This window comes from Myxocyprinus asiaticus, chromosome 14 (genome assembly GCF_019703515.2).
Source record: "Myxocyprinus asiaticus isolate MX2 ecotype Aquarium Trade chromosome 14, UBuf_Myxa_2, whole genome shotgun sequence".
Taxonomy (NCBI): Eukaryota; Metazoa; Chordata; class Actinopteri; order Cypriniformes; family Catostomidae; genus Myxocyprinus; species Myxocyprinus asiaticus.
In genome coordinates, this window is record NC_059357.1 from 8,747,868 (window position 1) to 8,762,026 (window position 14,159).

General features: G+C 38.3%; 1 protein-coding gene across 2 annotated transcripts in view; it reads right to left on the reverse strand.

The window, feature by feature from the left end:
• LOC127451392 (myocardin-related transcription factor A-like) overlaps positions 1–14,159 on the reverse strand; it is a 68,153-nt gene that overhangs the window by 50,094 nt on the left and 3,900 nt on the right. For both annotated transcript variants that reach the window (XM_051716076.1, XM_051716074.1), the window contains exon 2: positions 12,242–12,304. The gene's annotated coding sequence lies outside the window, so the exon portion shown is untranslated. The remainder of the gene's footprint in view (positions 1–12,241; positions 12,305–14,159) is intronic.

The window sequence follows — 14,159 nt, forward strand, 5'->3', positions numbered from 1 at the left end:
ATCCAACCTGACAGCTCAAAACACAAATCATTTTTATAGGCTTACCTTAGTGAATCGGGATAAGGTAAGGACATTGTTTTGAACATTGATTGTATATGTTCTCAATCAATAATGGCAATTTGTTCATTTTGAACCAAAAAAATCATACATAGTGCAGCTTTAAGAATTATGGAGGCCACTGTGTTCTTGGGAACCTTCAATGCAGCCGAAATTTTTCTGTGCCTTGACACAATCCTGTCTCTGAGCACTGAAGGCAGTTCCTTTGACCTCATGGCTTGGTTTTAGCTCTAATGTGCATTTTCAGCTGTGAGACCTTATATAGACAGGTGTGCCTTTCCTAATCACGTCCAATCAATTGAATTTGCACAGATGGACTCCAATCAAAGTGTAGAAACCTCTTAAAGATGTTCCAGAGAAATGGGATGCATCCAAACTAAATTTCAAGTGTCACAGCAAAGGGTCTGAATACTTATGTCAATGTGATTTTTCTATTTTTTTTCTTTTTTTTTTTTTTTTATAAATTTGAAAAGTTATCAAAAATCTGGTTTTTGCTATGTCATTATGGGGTATGGAGTGTAGATTGATGTGACAAAAATAATTTAAAGCATTTTAGCATAAGGCTGCAACATGAAGGGGTCTGAATACTTTCTGAATGCACTGTATGTTAAAGGATATTTTCCAAAAAATACAAAGTAAATCATTGTATTTTTTTATACCGAAGGTCACATTTTACAAAGAAAAGGGGCATCCTAGCCGGAGAGAGAGAATATACACCGACCAGCCACAACATTAAAGCCACCTGCCTAATACTGTGTAGGTCCCCCACGTGCCGCCAGACAGCACCAACCTGCATCTCAGAATAGCATTCTGAGATGTTATTCTTCTCACCACAATGGTTCAGAGCGATTATCTGAGTTACCGCAGACTTTGTCAGTTCGAATCAGTCGAACCAACAATCATGCCACGCTCCAAATCACTGAGACCACATTTTTTCCCCATTCTGATGGTTGATGTGAACATTAACTGAAGCTCCTAGCCTGTATCTGCATGATTTTATGCACTGCACTGCTGCCACATGATTGGCTGATTAGATAATCACATGGATGATTGTTGGTGCCAGACGGGCTGGTTTGAGTATTTCTGTAACTGCTGATCTCCTGGGTTTTTCATGCACAACAGTCTGTAGAATTTACTCCAAATGGTGCCAAAAACAAAAAACATCCAGCCAGCAGCCGTTCTGTGGATGGAAATGCCTTGTTGATGAGAGAGGTCAACAGATAATAGCCAGACTGGTTTGAACTGACAAAGTCTACGGTAACCATTCTGTACAATTGTTGTAGAAAGAATATCACCTCAGAATGCTATTCTAAGATGCGGGTTGGCACTGTCTGGCAGCACGAGGGGGATCTACACAATATTAGGCAGGTGGTTTTAATGTTGTGGCTGATCGGTGTACAGTTGTGCTCAAAAGTTTGCATACCCTGGCAGAAATTGTGAAATTTTGGCATTGATTTTGAAAATATGACTGATCATGCAAAAAAAAACTGTCTTTTATTTAAGGATAGTGATCATATGAAGCCATTTATTATCACATAGTTGCTTGGCTCCATAATGATAACAGAAATCACCCAAATGGCCCTGATCAAAAGTTTACATACCCTTGAATGTTTGGCCTTGTTACAGACACACAAGGTGACACACACAGCTTTAAATGGCAATTAAAGGTTAATTTCCCACACCTGTGGCTTTTTAAATTGCAATTAGTGCCCGTGTATAAATAGTCAATGAGTTTGTTAGCTCTCACGTGGATGCACTGAGCAGGTTAGATACTAAGCCATGGGGAGCAGAAAAGAACTGTCAAAAGACCTGCGTAACAAGTTAATGGAACTTTATAAAGTTGGAAAAAGATATAAAAAGATATCCAAAGCCTTGAAAATGCCAGTCAGTACTGTTCAATCACTTATTAAGAAGTGGAAAATTCGGGGATCTCTTGATACCAAGCCAAGGTCAGGTAGACCAAGAAAGATTTCAGCCACAACTGCCAGAAGAATTGTTCGGGATACAAAGATAAACCCACAGGTAACCTCAGGAGAAATACAGGCTGCTCTGGAAAAAGACGGTGTGGTTGTTTCCAAGAGCACAATACGACGATACTTGAACAAAAATGAGCTGCATGGTCAAGTTGCCAGAAAGAAGCCAATGCCACAAAAAAGCCAGTTACAACACATTGGCATGCCTCACAGCTTCTGGCACACTGTAATTTTGAGTGACAAGACCAAAATAGAGCTTTATGCTCACAACCATAAGCGCTATGTTTGGAGAGGGGTCAACAAGTATTGTGCTCCTTGAAACAACCACACCGTCTTTTTCCAGAGCAGCCTGTATTTCTCCTGAGGCTACGTGTGGGTTTTTCTTTGTATCCCGAACAATTCTTCTGGCAGTTGTGTCTGAAAACTTTCTTGGTCTACCTGACCTTGGCTTGGTATCAAGAGATCCCCGAATTTTCCACTTCTTAATAAGTGATTGAACAGTACTGACTGGCATTTTCAAGGCTTTGGATATCTTTTTATATCCTTTTCCATCTTTATAAAGTTCTATTACCTTGTTACGCAGGTCTTTTGACAGTTCTTTTCTGCTCCCTATGGCTCAGTATCTAGCCTGCTCAGTGCATCCACGTGAGAGCTAACAAACTCATTGACTATTTATACACAGGCACTAATTGCAATTTAAAAAGCCACAGGTGTGGGAAATTAACCTTTAATTGCCTTTTAAAGCTGTGTGTGTCACCTTGTGTGTCTGTAACAAGGCCAAACATTCAAGGATATGTAAACTTTTGATCAGGGTCATTTGGGTGATTTCTGTTTTCATTATGATTTAAAAAGGAGCCAAACAACTATGTGATAATAAATGGCTTCATATGATCACTATCCTTAAATAAAAGACAGTTTTTTTGCATGATAGTCATATTTTCAAAATCAATGCCAAAATTTCACAATTTCTGCCAGGGTATGCAAACTTTTGAGCACAACTGTATGTGTGTGTGCAAAAAACAGCTGCAACTAAAATGCTGCCACAAGCTTTTTAAGCAGATGACTAAGAAACAATATCACTATGGTAACATTTCACACGCAGAAAGAAAAACAACTTAAGCAGCATCTCCACAGTGACAGGTTGTGAAGGTTTTTGGTACACATAAACACATGACATCCTCTCAAAGCTGAGTCACACATTTGGTTATGGCCACATCTGCTAATGAACGTCACTCTTTCCCAACAACAATTTTTGGTGGTAGAATATCAAACAGATGATTGAATTCATAGTGAGCATTTCCAAAATTTGCCATTACAATTTTTTCCAGCAAACTGCCATAAAAAAGCCAGGCTACAGTTTGCAAGTGCACATGGGGACAAAGATCTAACTTTTTGAAGAAATTTCCTCTGGTCTGATGAAACAAAAATTGAACTTTTTGGCCATAATGACCATCATTATGTTTGGAGGAAAAAGGGTGAGACTTGCAAGCCGAAGAACACCATCCCAACCGCGAAGCATGGGGGTGGCAGCATCATGTTGTGGGGTACTTTGCTGCAGGAGGGACTGGTGCACTCCAGAAAATAGATGGCATCATGAGGAAGGAAAATTATGTGGATATATTGAAGCAACATCTCAAGACATCAGCCGTGAAGTTAAAGCTTGGTCGCAAATGGGTCTTCTGAATGGACAATGACCCAAGCATACCTCCAAAGTTGTGGCAAAATGGCTTAAGGTCAAAGTCAAGGTATTGGAGTGGCCATCACAAAGCCCTGACCTCAATCTGATAGAACGTTTGTGGGCAGAACTGAAAAAGCATGAACGAGCAAGGAGGCCTACAAACCTGACCCAGTTACACCAGTTCTGTCTGGAGGAATGGGCCAAAATTCCAGCAACTTATTGTGAGAAGCTTGTGGAAGGCTACCCAAAATATTTGACCCAAGTTAAACAACTTAAAGGCAATGCTACCAAATACTAACAAAGTGTATGTAAATATCTGACCCACTGGGAATGTGATGAAAGAAATAAAAGCTGAAATAAATCATTCTCTCTACTATTATTCTGACATTTCACATTCTTAAAATAGTGATCCTAACTGACCTAAGACGGGGAATGATTTCTACTATTAAATGTCAGGAATTGTGAAAAACTGAGTTTAAATGTATTTGGCTAAAGTGTATGTAAACTTCATTAAAACCACTCTGTACAATTGTGGTGAGAAGAATAGCATCTCAGAATGCTCAGAATGTTTGCACTGTTTTGGTGGCATGAGGGGGACCTACACAATATTAGGCAGGTGGTTTTAAGGTTGTGGTTTAACATGTTGTTGTTAGCTTATGTTTGTCAGTCCATGTACGGTTAGTATATGCTGTATAGTTAATAAATGCCAGTGGTGCAGAAGAGCAGTTTCATATTGAACGGATGGCTTACAGGTGCAGTCATATAGCAAATGTGTGTAGTGAACTGTAATGTTTCAGATCATGTGCAGATATGCCTGTCACTTCACCGTCTGTGTGCAATTTATAATATTTGAGAAAAAGAATGAAGAACCTGAATCTTAATATGCATACTTATAGTGATGTAAGGATGCATGTTAAAAAATTGCAAACAGCAACCAATTACTACAGTTTTGGTTCTCTTCACTAGAATAGGGAATACTGAAATGTTCTAGGGAAAAAAATTGCTTAAGAAAAATAGAGAATTTTAAATATTCTGCACCATCACACTATGAGTGTGTGTGAAGCAATGTTCCCTCTCTACTCAGCGTTGTTTTCCTCATAGCTCATTACTTTATTTGAAATAATCTTACCAATCCATCATCGATTTCTCTATTTCAGTTGATTTCAATGAAACTAAAAGTCTCTCAGCATTCTCTGTTTTGGCTTTGCTTCCTGGAGAACTGTGCTCAAGTTACAAAACCTGCTTTAGAGTTACTCAAATTCTCCACTTAAAAAAAAAGATAACTGGTGCCTCCTATTACCTTGCTTTGAATAACAAGGAAATAACACAGCTAAATCAGCTAGTTTACTGAAGAATTTGCAAGCTTGGAGTTCAGTTTATCTACTTGACAGAACTCATCTTCTGGACAGAACTCCATTATTATTTGAGCAATATTTAATGAAGATTTTCTCTTAATAAGTCTAATGAGATGAAAAATGAAACTGTCATGTTCTCATCAAACGACATTGTCTATATGAATAATCATAAAGGACAACATTGATGTAATTGACATGAACAATGGGCTTCTAAAAAAAACCCTGCCAAGGCACAAAACACTAAAAAGCAGCAATAGACCAATATAACAAGCAAGGAAATACTTGCTTATTTATTTCATGAAGCAGACAGACTTCTGTCAAGCTCCAAAAAGGGAAAAAGCACCATAAAACTAATCTCAAGCCAAATCTACACCCTTGCTTATGCGCTAGATTCTATAAGTCATCTAAAGCCATATAAGAGCTTTATGTGAGGAGCAGACCAGAAGAGTTTGAATTGTATGAAAAGAGCTGTGTGACGATTCATCCAAATTTCTCCTTTTGTGTTCCATGGAAAATATAACAGGTTTGGAATGACATTGGGGGTGAGTGAATATGGCGGGAGTTTAATTTTTGAGTGAACTATTCCTTTAATCACAGAGGGTCAGAAAAAATGTAATGTATTATTGCAGAATAAGAGAAGTGATTTTGAAAGAAGCCGTTGTCAAAAACAAATGTGGCCTCTTCAGGGTTTGAGTACAGAGAACTACAGGTCCATTTTTCAGATAACAGCTTAGTCATGTGCTAACTCAGTGACTCACCCACACATTTTCTACTCATCAGGCCATCTGCACAAAACAGTGCGGGAATCTATCACCATGGTGATGAGTGATGTCATAAAGAAAATATGATTGACAGACACATTTTGTTTACATCTCTGGAAGGTTTCTCATCCAAGTTTCTCTTATATCCTCAATTGTCTTCCTCTTTGTTTAGCTTACAGAGCATTTCTGGGTAGTACTACTAAAAAATAATAGTGAGAGTATTTGTGGTAAGTGAAATGTGCTGAGAGTGAGGTGAGAAGTGTTGTGAAGAGTGATCACAGGTCTCTCAACACCCTAATCCTGCATACTGTTTGTCTGTTAATACTTTCAATGCTTTACAGTTGGTTACAGAGCTTATCAAACATTTTAAAATGGATAGCTTTGGCTTTAAATTCTGATTGGACAAGCCACGTTTGAAGAGTTGTAAGATAGCCAAAATAAAACCACCTGTGAGCACACATCAGTTTAATTCTATCTTGATGTACCAATCTGCTATGCTGCTTGACAATAATGGCTAATTAACTAAATTATTTGACAGAAGAACTGCTCATCATGATTGTTATTATTAAATTGGTGTCTTCATATCAATTTGCAGTTGCTGCTGTTTTATAAAAGCATCAAGCCACTTGGACATCGTGTGTTACAATGATTTTAGCACACGCCACTCGCAATCCATTTTACTTCCGCAACAGTTCAGAGTGAAACAGGATATTCAAGGATAAACTATAAGAAGTTATCTAGCTATAAACATTGACAGTTTATGAAAAAAGATAAGAACACTATTAACAAGTCTTTTTGGGAATACAAAATATACGTAACTTTTTAAAATAAGAAGAAAATCGTTTTTTAAAGACGGAGCAAGTATTCACATCAAAGATTATGAAGACAAACATTTTATTTATTTTGAATAAGTATTAAGAAATGTATCATGCCAACTACATTGTTACCTACAGCCTCGAGTGGTTTATTGTTTTAGTTAAAAAACAGTTAAGTCTTCTATAGGAGTGCACTTTCAACTTTAAAACATGCTCTCTGACATCTGGAGTGCAAGGTCAAGCACACACACTCTGACATCCGGAGTGCAAGGTCAAGCACACACACACTGTTCACAAATGGAAGATGTAGACATCTCTATACACTCAGAGTAAATGTATATGATTTATTGACCTTTATGGGAAACAGATGCTTAAGTTCTGGGAACATATTGCACAATCAGCACTAACTGACATCACTTACCATCCATCACTTTAAAGATTAAAATAATATTTCTACATACAGTGCTGTGAAAAAGTATTTGCCCCTTCCTGATTTCTTCTGTTTTTGTGTATATCTCATACTAAATTGTTTCAAAAATTCAAAATGTTTAGGTGTTAGTGCTGGTTTTCGTTTGGATTTTCTGTATGTAAATCCCATTACTCTCAGCCGATTTCTTACAGTTCTGTCACAAACACTGACTCCTGCTTCCACCCATTTTTTTTCATTTGTTTTGTTGTGCATTTTCGATTTTCAAGGCATACTGCTTTGAGTTTTCTATCCTGATGCTTTGACATCTTCCTTGGTCTACCCGTACGTTTTCCTTTTATAACCAAGCCATTTTGTTTATACTTGCACCAAATTTTAGACACTGCTGACTGGGAACGACCAACTTCTTTTGCCACGTGTTGGATTTCCTTCTTCAAGGAGTTTTATAATCCTTTCCAATTTTTCAATTGACAACTCTCTTGTTGGGGTCATGTTTCCTTTCAATTAGGCAAGTCCAACAGCTTGTTAAGGTCTGTAAGCACTCTCTTTTAACTGAAGACTAATTTGCATTTTTAGACTTGTGCCGGTATTTGTTTTAGATATGCAAATTACAAGGTGATTCCATATTTTTTACTTCAACATTGAGTTATTCCATAATTTTTTCCTCTACTTGATCTGGAAAAACATATGCCATTACTTAAAATAATGTAATTTAATTTATTTGAGGGATGTTTCACGAAGCCAGAATGTTCAGCTATTAAACAAAGATTGTTGTTTCATATCTGTATTTGTTTATTAGCTACGAGGTAAAAAAGCTGGGTGAACATCCTCTAAGTGTGGTGATTCCATAATTTTTGCCAGGGATTGTAGACAAATTGTCTATAAATGGAGACGATTTAGTACTGTGGCTACTCTCCCTAGAAGTGGCCATCCAGCCAAGATGAATCAAAGGGTACACTGCACAATGCTAAATTAGGTTATATATTAAAAAAAAAAAAAAAAAAAAAAAACTAGAGTGACAGCTAATCATTGGAACTGGTTAACATCTCTGTTCATGAGTCTACAATACAGAAAGCATTAAACAGGCAAAGGAAGTACAAAAACATTTCTGCATGCCAAAGACCACCTTGACACTCACTACTTGGAAAATGATTTGTTGACTGATGAAACTAATGTTGAATTGTTGTTTGGGAAGAACACACAGCATGGTGTAAAATGGGCACCGCATACCAACATGAAAACATCATCCCAATGGTGAAGTATAGTGGAGGGAGCCGCATGATTTGGGGCTGCTTTGCTGCTTCGGGGCCTGGATCGCTTGCCATCATCGAGGGAAAAATTAATTCCCAAGTTTATCAAGATATCCTGCAGGATAATGTCAGGGTGGCTGTGCGCCAGCTGAAGCTCAGTAGAAGCTGGGTGATGCAGCAGAACAATGACCCTAAACATTGAAGTAAATCCACTACAGAATAGCTTCAAAAAAAGAACATCCACCTTTTGGAGTTTCCCAGTCAGAGTCCAGACCTTAACCCAATAGAGATGCTGTGGAATGACATCAAGAGAGCCTTTCACTCCAGACATCCTAAGAATATGGCTGAGCTAAAGCAGTTCTGTAAGGAAGAATGGTCAAAATTCCTTCTGAATGTTGTGCAGGTCTAATCTGCAGTGGAAACGCTCAGTTAAGGTTATTGCTGCCAAAGGAGGATTGACCAGTTATTAAATACAAGGGTTCACTTACTATTTCCACAGCACTGTAAATGTTTAATGGGATGTGTTCAAAAAAGACATGAAAGATTATAATTGTTTGTCTTTACTTGTGACTTAGATGAAAATGAGATCACATTTTATGACCAATTAATGCAAAAAAACCCAAGAAAACAGCTAATTCTAAACAGTTCGCATACTTTTTCTTGACACTGTACCTGTCATATGACACATATGAAAAAAGACAAACTTCTCTTTCAACACTTTAATTAAAAATTAATTTATTATTTCAAAATGCATTAAATAATGCACTAGCCATTTATACTGTGGTTTCAGTCATTTCTTTAGCATTTGTGGTCAGTACATTTGATTTTATCTGGGTTGAAAATGCAAACTATCTTTCCCTTTGTGATGAATCTTTCCTCTAAAATACTTACCAACGGTACAAGAGGCTTCAACAGCAGGCGCTTTATACAGTTAGATGATTACGTTTTTCTGTTTACAAAGCAAATGGGGTAGAGGCAAGGCAACAGTTTAAGACCAGACACTTAACCCAAAAGATGAGTTCACTGGGTCAGAATATCACGCTGAGTGCCCATTGCCTCGGCACAGCAGCAACGGACTAATCCTTGACAGATGCATCTATGTCAACACCCTGGTACTCAACCAAGTTATCCACAATGTCAACTGACAGTCAGAATCCAGAGCTCCACAGCCAGCCAGAACTCCATTCTGCACTTAAAACAATATTCTAGGGATTTTTCAACAACTTCGAAATTTGCAACAGTAGCCCCGTTCACACATGCAACCACATAAATTACAGGAAAATCGTTGGGTTGCCTTTACTGGTAAATGTACCAAATGTGCTGTTCATACATACCATCAATAAGGAATACATCTTCACATTAAGGAAAATTGTCAGAGCAAAATAATACCAGTATTTTCAAAAGGTTTGTGTTCACACATGACTTCTAAATTGTTTAAAATCATTTTCTGAAAAGGCTGTATGTGTGAACGTGACTATAGTTTTCTGTCCATGTGATCATAATTTAAAATAACTCGTCAAACATCAAAATCTCACTGTCGCTTTTTTCTTCACGGTTTACAGGGTTCGCACAAAAGTTCCTCAAAGCTCTTAAAATGCTTAAATTGAGCTTTTATAAATTTCAGTCCTGGAATACCTGGAAAATCGGCTTGTTTTGAAGAAAAGTGCTTAAAAGTGCTTGAAATTAAAAATTGACATTTCATCCGTGCAATGCATCCATGAAAGATAAGATCCACGCACACAGCTTTTATAAAGTAATGTGTCTTTTAATATCCTTTCTGTTCCTTTACAGTCAGTTGTTTATCCAAAAGTAAAAAGAAACATTCATTCAAATCACACATAGCACGGATGGCAAATCACACATTTGGGGCACTTGTTGAACTGCTGCAATTCTTAAAGAGACAGTAAACGGTACTGTCTCTTTAAGAATGGCAGCAGTTCAACAAGTGCTGTTATACAAATGAATGTAAGCTTAATTTAAATACTTGTAAATTGTACACATTATTTTAAACAGTGACAGTTCATGTCATTATACATGCACTTTAATGACAATATTAATAGACAGAATGTAGAATTTTTTAAAAGATAAATTGTGATTGTTTTGCATTGCTACTAGGCTATAGACCAGGGGTCGGCAACCTATGGCATGCGTAGAGCAAAATTCCGGGAATTTTCAAAGTCGGAAACTTTCCATGGGAATTAACGGGAATATATGGGAATTAATGGGAATATACTGGAAATTTGCAAAATTGCAAGTTAGCCTATAACAGGGAACTTAAAATTAGATTAAAAAAAAAAAAAAAAAACACCTTGCAGCATAATCTTGGTTAAATTTAATGCAAATTCAGCGCATTCCTCAATCACATGCACACAGCACACTACTTACTGCAGGCTACTTACTACAGCAGGACTATTGAAGCCACACTACTGCATTTGAGCTCAAGGACTACATCCAGTCACGTAAGTTTTGATGACATTACTAGGGTAAATATATTTGATCTATGGTATTAAAGTTTAACTAGCAAATACTAAATCAAAATGTTTTTATACTTTAGCTAGCTAGCCAGTAAATCAGATATGCTAAATGTAAGCTAGCTAACACCATTTCATTGACAATTTAAGAGGCTAACTAACATGGTGCTAGCTAGCTCAACTGTGATGCTGTTTCTTCTTCTTTCTGCTAGCCAGTTTTCTGTTATCATACAAGAACGTAGGTTATATTTTGATTTAGCATGCTGATTGAGGAGTGTTCATCTAGCCTATTTCTATTCATTTGTCCTGCATCAATTGTAAAATATTTTTACCATTCCAGAATATTCCAATTGTTTAGCTAACTATTTATATATCTGTGCATGGCATTGCATTAGTGTTTTTTACAAGATTTTTTCTAATCTTACTCTACAGAACAATGCCACGTGCGCCATCTTAAGTGTGGATACATTTCAACTCAGGCAATGTACAAGGAAAGGCTGTGTACATTTGCAAATACTGTGCAAAGACCTATGTTAAGAATGCCACAAAGATGCAGCAGCATTTAACCAAGTGTCCAAAGTTTTTTCCAATATTTCCAAAATTCCCCAGCTTAACTTCCCAAGGAAAGTTTCTGGAAAGTTTCCGGAAATTTACCGGAAAGTTTCCGCCCCTTTGCAACCCTAGGCACGTGTGCCAGCATTGGCACGCGGAGGGGTAATCATTGGCGACAGAGGAGTAGACTGTTTTACTCGTATGAAATTCCGCACCTGCATTCCAGTTTACATCTTGATGTAACCTTTCCTCGTGATCATGCAGCATGTTGTCATGAGCTGAATGGGAGGCTAAACAAAAAGTAAAAATGTAACGAGACTGCAGTATATCCAACAGACTTGTGCAGCACATGCAAGCCATTCGCACATCACGAGCCGGCAGCGCTTCGCGTTTGGCTAATCGCGTGAGTAAACGCGCCCGCTTTGCTTTGGTCAGGCTACGCGGATGACAGCCTACATTCCGTGTTTCATTTGTTTCTTTTTGCTTTCAGAACAACACGTCATGTAATAAGGAAAACACCACTATTAATCCTTGAGATTTCCAACCCAGCATACAGGTACACCCTCCAAAATCCAGGTAAACCATGGTTGGCACAGCCATTGACCAGGAAAATAAAAAAATGCCACTCTATGTCAAAAAGGTCACGACCCCTTCTATAGACTGTCACCCACGGGTGTGGCATAAGCATTGCCCTGCAGATATTACTTTAGTTAACACACATGTGGTTTTCTTAGTTATATGATGTTACATCAAATTAACTACCTACAATTAGGAGAACCGCAGAGAATATGGGTTTCGTGAGGTGTATGCGGAACAGTAGCAAAATAAACATGAGCCTTATGTGAAGGGGGAAAAATTGCCCAGAGGTGTTTTTATATGTGGGTGCCTGTGATTTGGTGTACCTGGTTTATTTCCCGTTCAACACGATCCTGAGAGTTTCCATTTCAGATGTGTGACAGCAGTAACTGAGAAAAAAGAAGAAAAAAAAAAGCGAGAGATTAGCAAATGAAAACGTAAACATCAAATAGATATAATTACATTAGAGGCCTGCAGTCAAGCCCATATTGCTACATACATACAGACAGACTTTTACTTTTTATAAAGATTATGCAAGATGATACTGATCTCATACAAGGAATAACAAGAAGTTGCTTTTAGGAATGTTCCGGGTTCATACAAGTTAATCTGTTTTGCATCTGTGGCATGCTGTCGATTATGAAACAAAATCATTTCAACAGGTCCCCGAGTTTGTAAAATCAAACAAAAATTATGTGTACAGTAATGCACTTACACCAAATGAGCCAAAACATTATGACCACCTGCCTAATATGCTGTTGGTCCTCAGAGTGCCGCCAAAACAGCACCGACCCGCTGAGGCATGGACTCTAAAGACCTCTGAAGGTGTCCAGTGGTATCTGGCACCAAGACATTAGCAGCAGATCCTTCAAGTCCTGTAAGTTGCGAGGTGGAGCCGCCATGGATCGGACTTGTTGGTCCAGCAAATCCCACAGATGCTCAATAGAACTGAGATCTGGGGAATTTGGAGGACAGGGCAACACCTTGAACTCTTCATCACATTCCTCAAACCATTCCCGAACAATGTGTGCAGTGTAGCAGGGCGCATTATCCTGATGAAAGAGGCCACTGCCATCATGGAACACCACTGCCATAAAGGAATGTACCTGGTCTGCAACGATGTTTAAATGGTGGCACGTTTCAAATTGACGTCCACATGAATGGCTGGACCCAGGGTTTCCCAGCAGAACATTGTCCAGAGCACTCCCTCCACCGGCTTGTCATCTTCCCACAGTGCATCCTGGTGCCATCACTTCCCCAGGTAAACAGCGCACACGTACAAGGCCGTCCACGTGATGTTAAAGAAAACGGGACTCATCGGACCAGGTGACCTTCTTCCACAGCTCCAAGTTCCAGTTCCGACACCCATTGTAGGTGCTTTCGACGGTGTCATCATGGGCACTCTGACCAATCTGCTACTACGCAGCCCCATATGCAGCAGGGTACGATGCACTGTGTTGTCGCTCAGGTCTTTACTCCTGCCCATTTCTCCTGCATTCAACATGTTGAATACGAGAACTGATTGTTCACTTACCATCTAATCTACCCAGACCTTGACATGTGGCCTTGTTAGGAGATGATCAATGTTATTTTCTTCACCTGTGGGTGGTCATAATGTTTTGGCTCATCAGTGTGCAATGGAAGTCTATGAGACAAAGCATGTCACCGAGATAAACGTTAGACTAAAATATAAACTACTTTGGAAGTATAGCCATAATAAATAAGCATTAAACTATAAACATGACTTGTGTGATTGAATCACTTAGTAACCTTGTATGTGCAATCCAATTTTTCAACTCCTGTCATGAACATGCAAAGCCAGTAATATGTTGTTTATAGAGCTGAACTTGTTTTGAACCCGGAACATTCCTTTAATAAATAGGAGCCATTTGAAAGTGAGAAAGGTATACATGAGGGCTGGTATATGACACTATTTAGTGCCAAAATGCAGTATAAGCTGCTATTACAAATTTAAGCTGTTTTATTTCAAACTATTTGGTCTGAAACTGAGCACCGCAGGATGTTTGAGTTCTTTCTATCCATTTTAATTTTTTTGTCACTATGAAATATCAGCAGACTCACTTTAAACATGCTTGTTGATGATAAACAGTGGGATACTGTGTATTCATACTGTACTTCCATCATGCAGCTGAAATGCTGATATGACAGAAAAGCTGATCAATAACTCTCATGCATCAGGCAATGCATCTCAAAATACTTACAACAGAACTTTGAACCCTAACA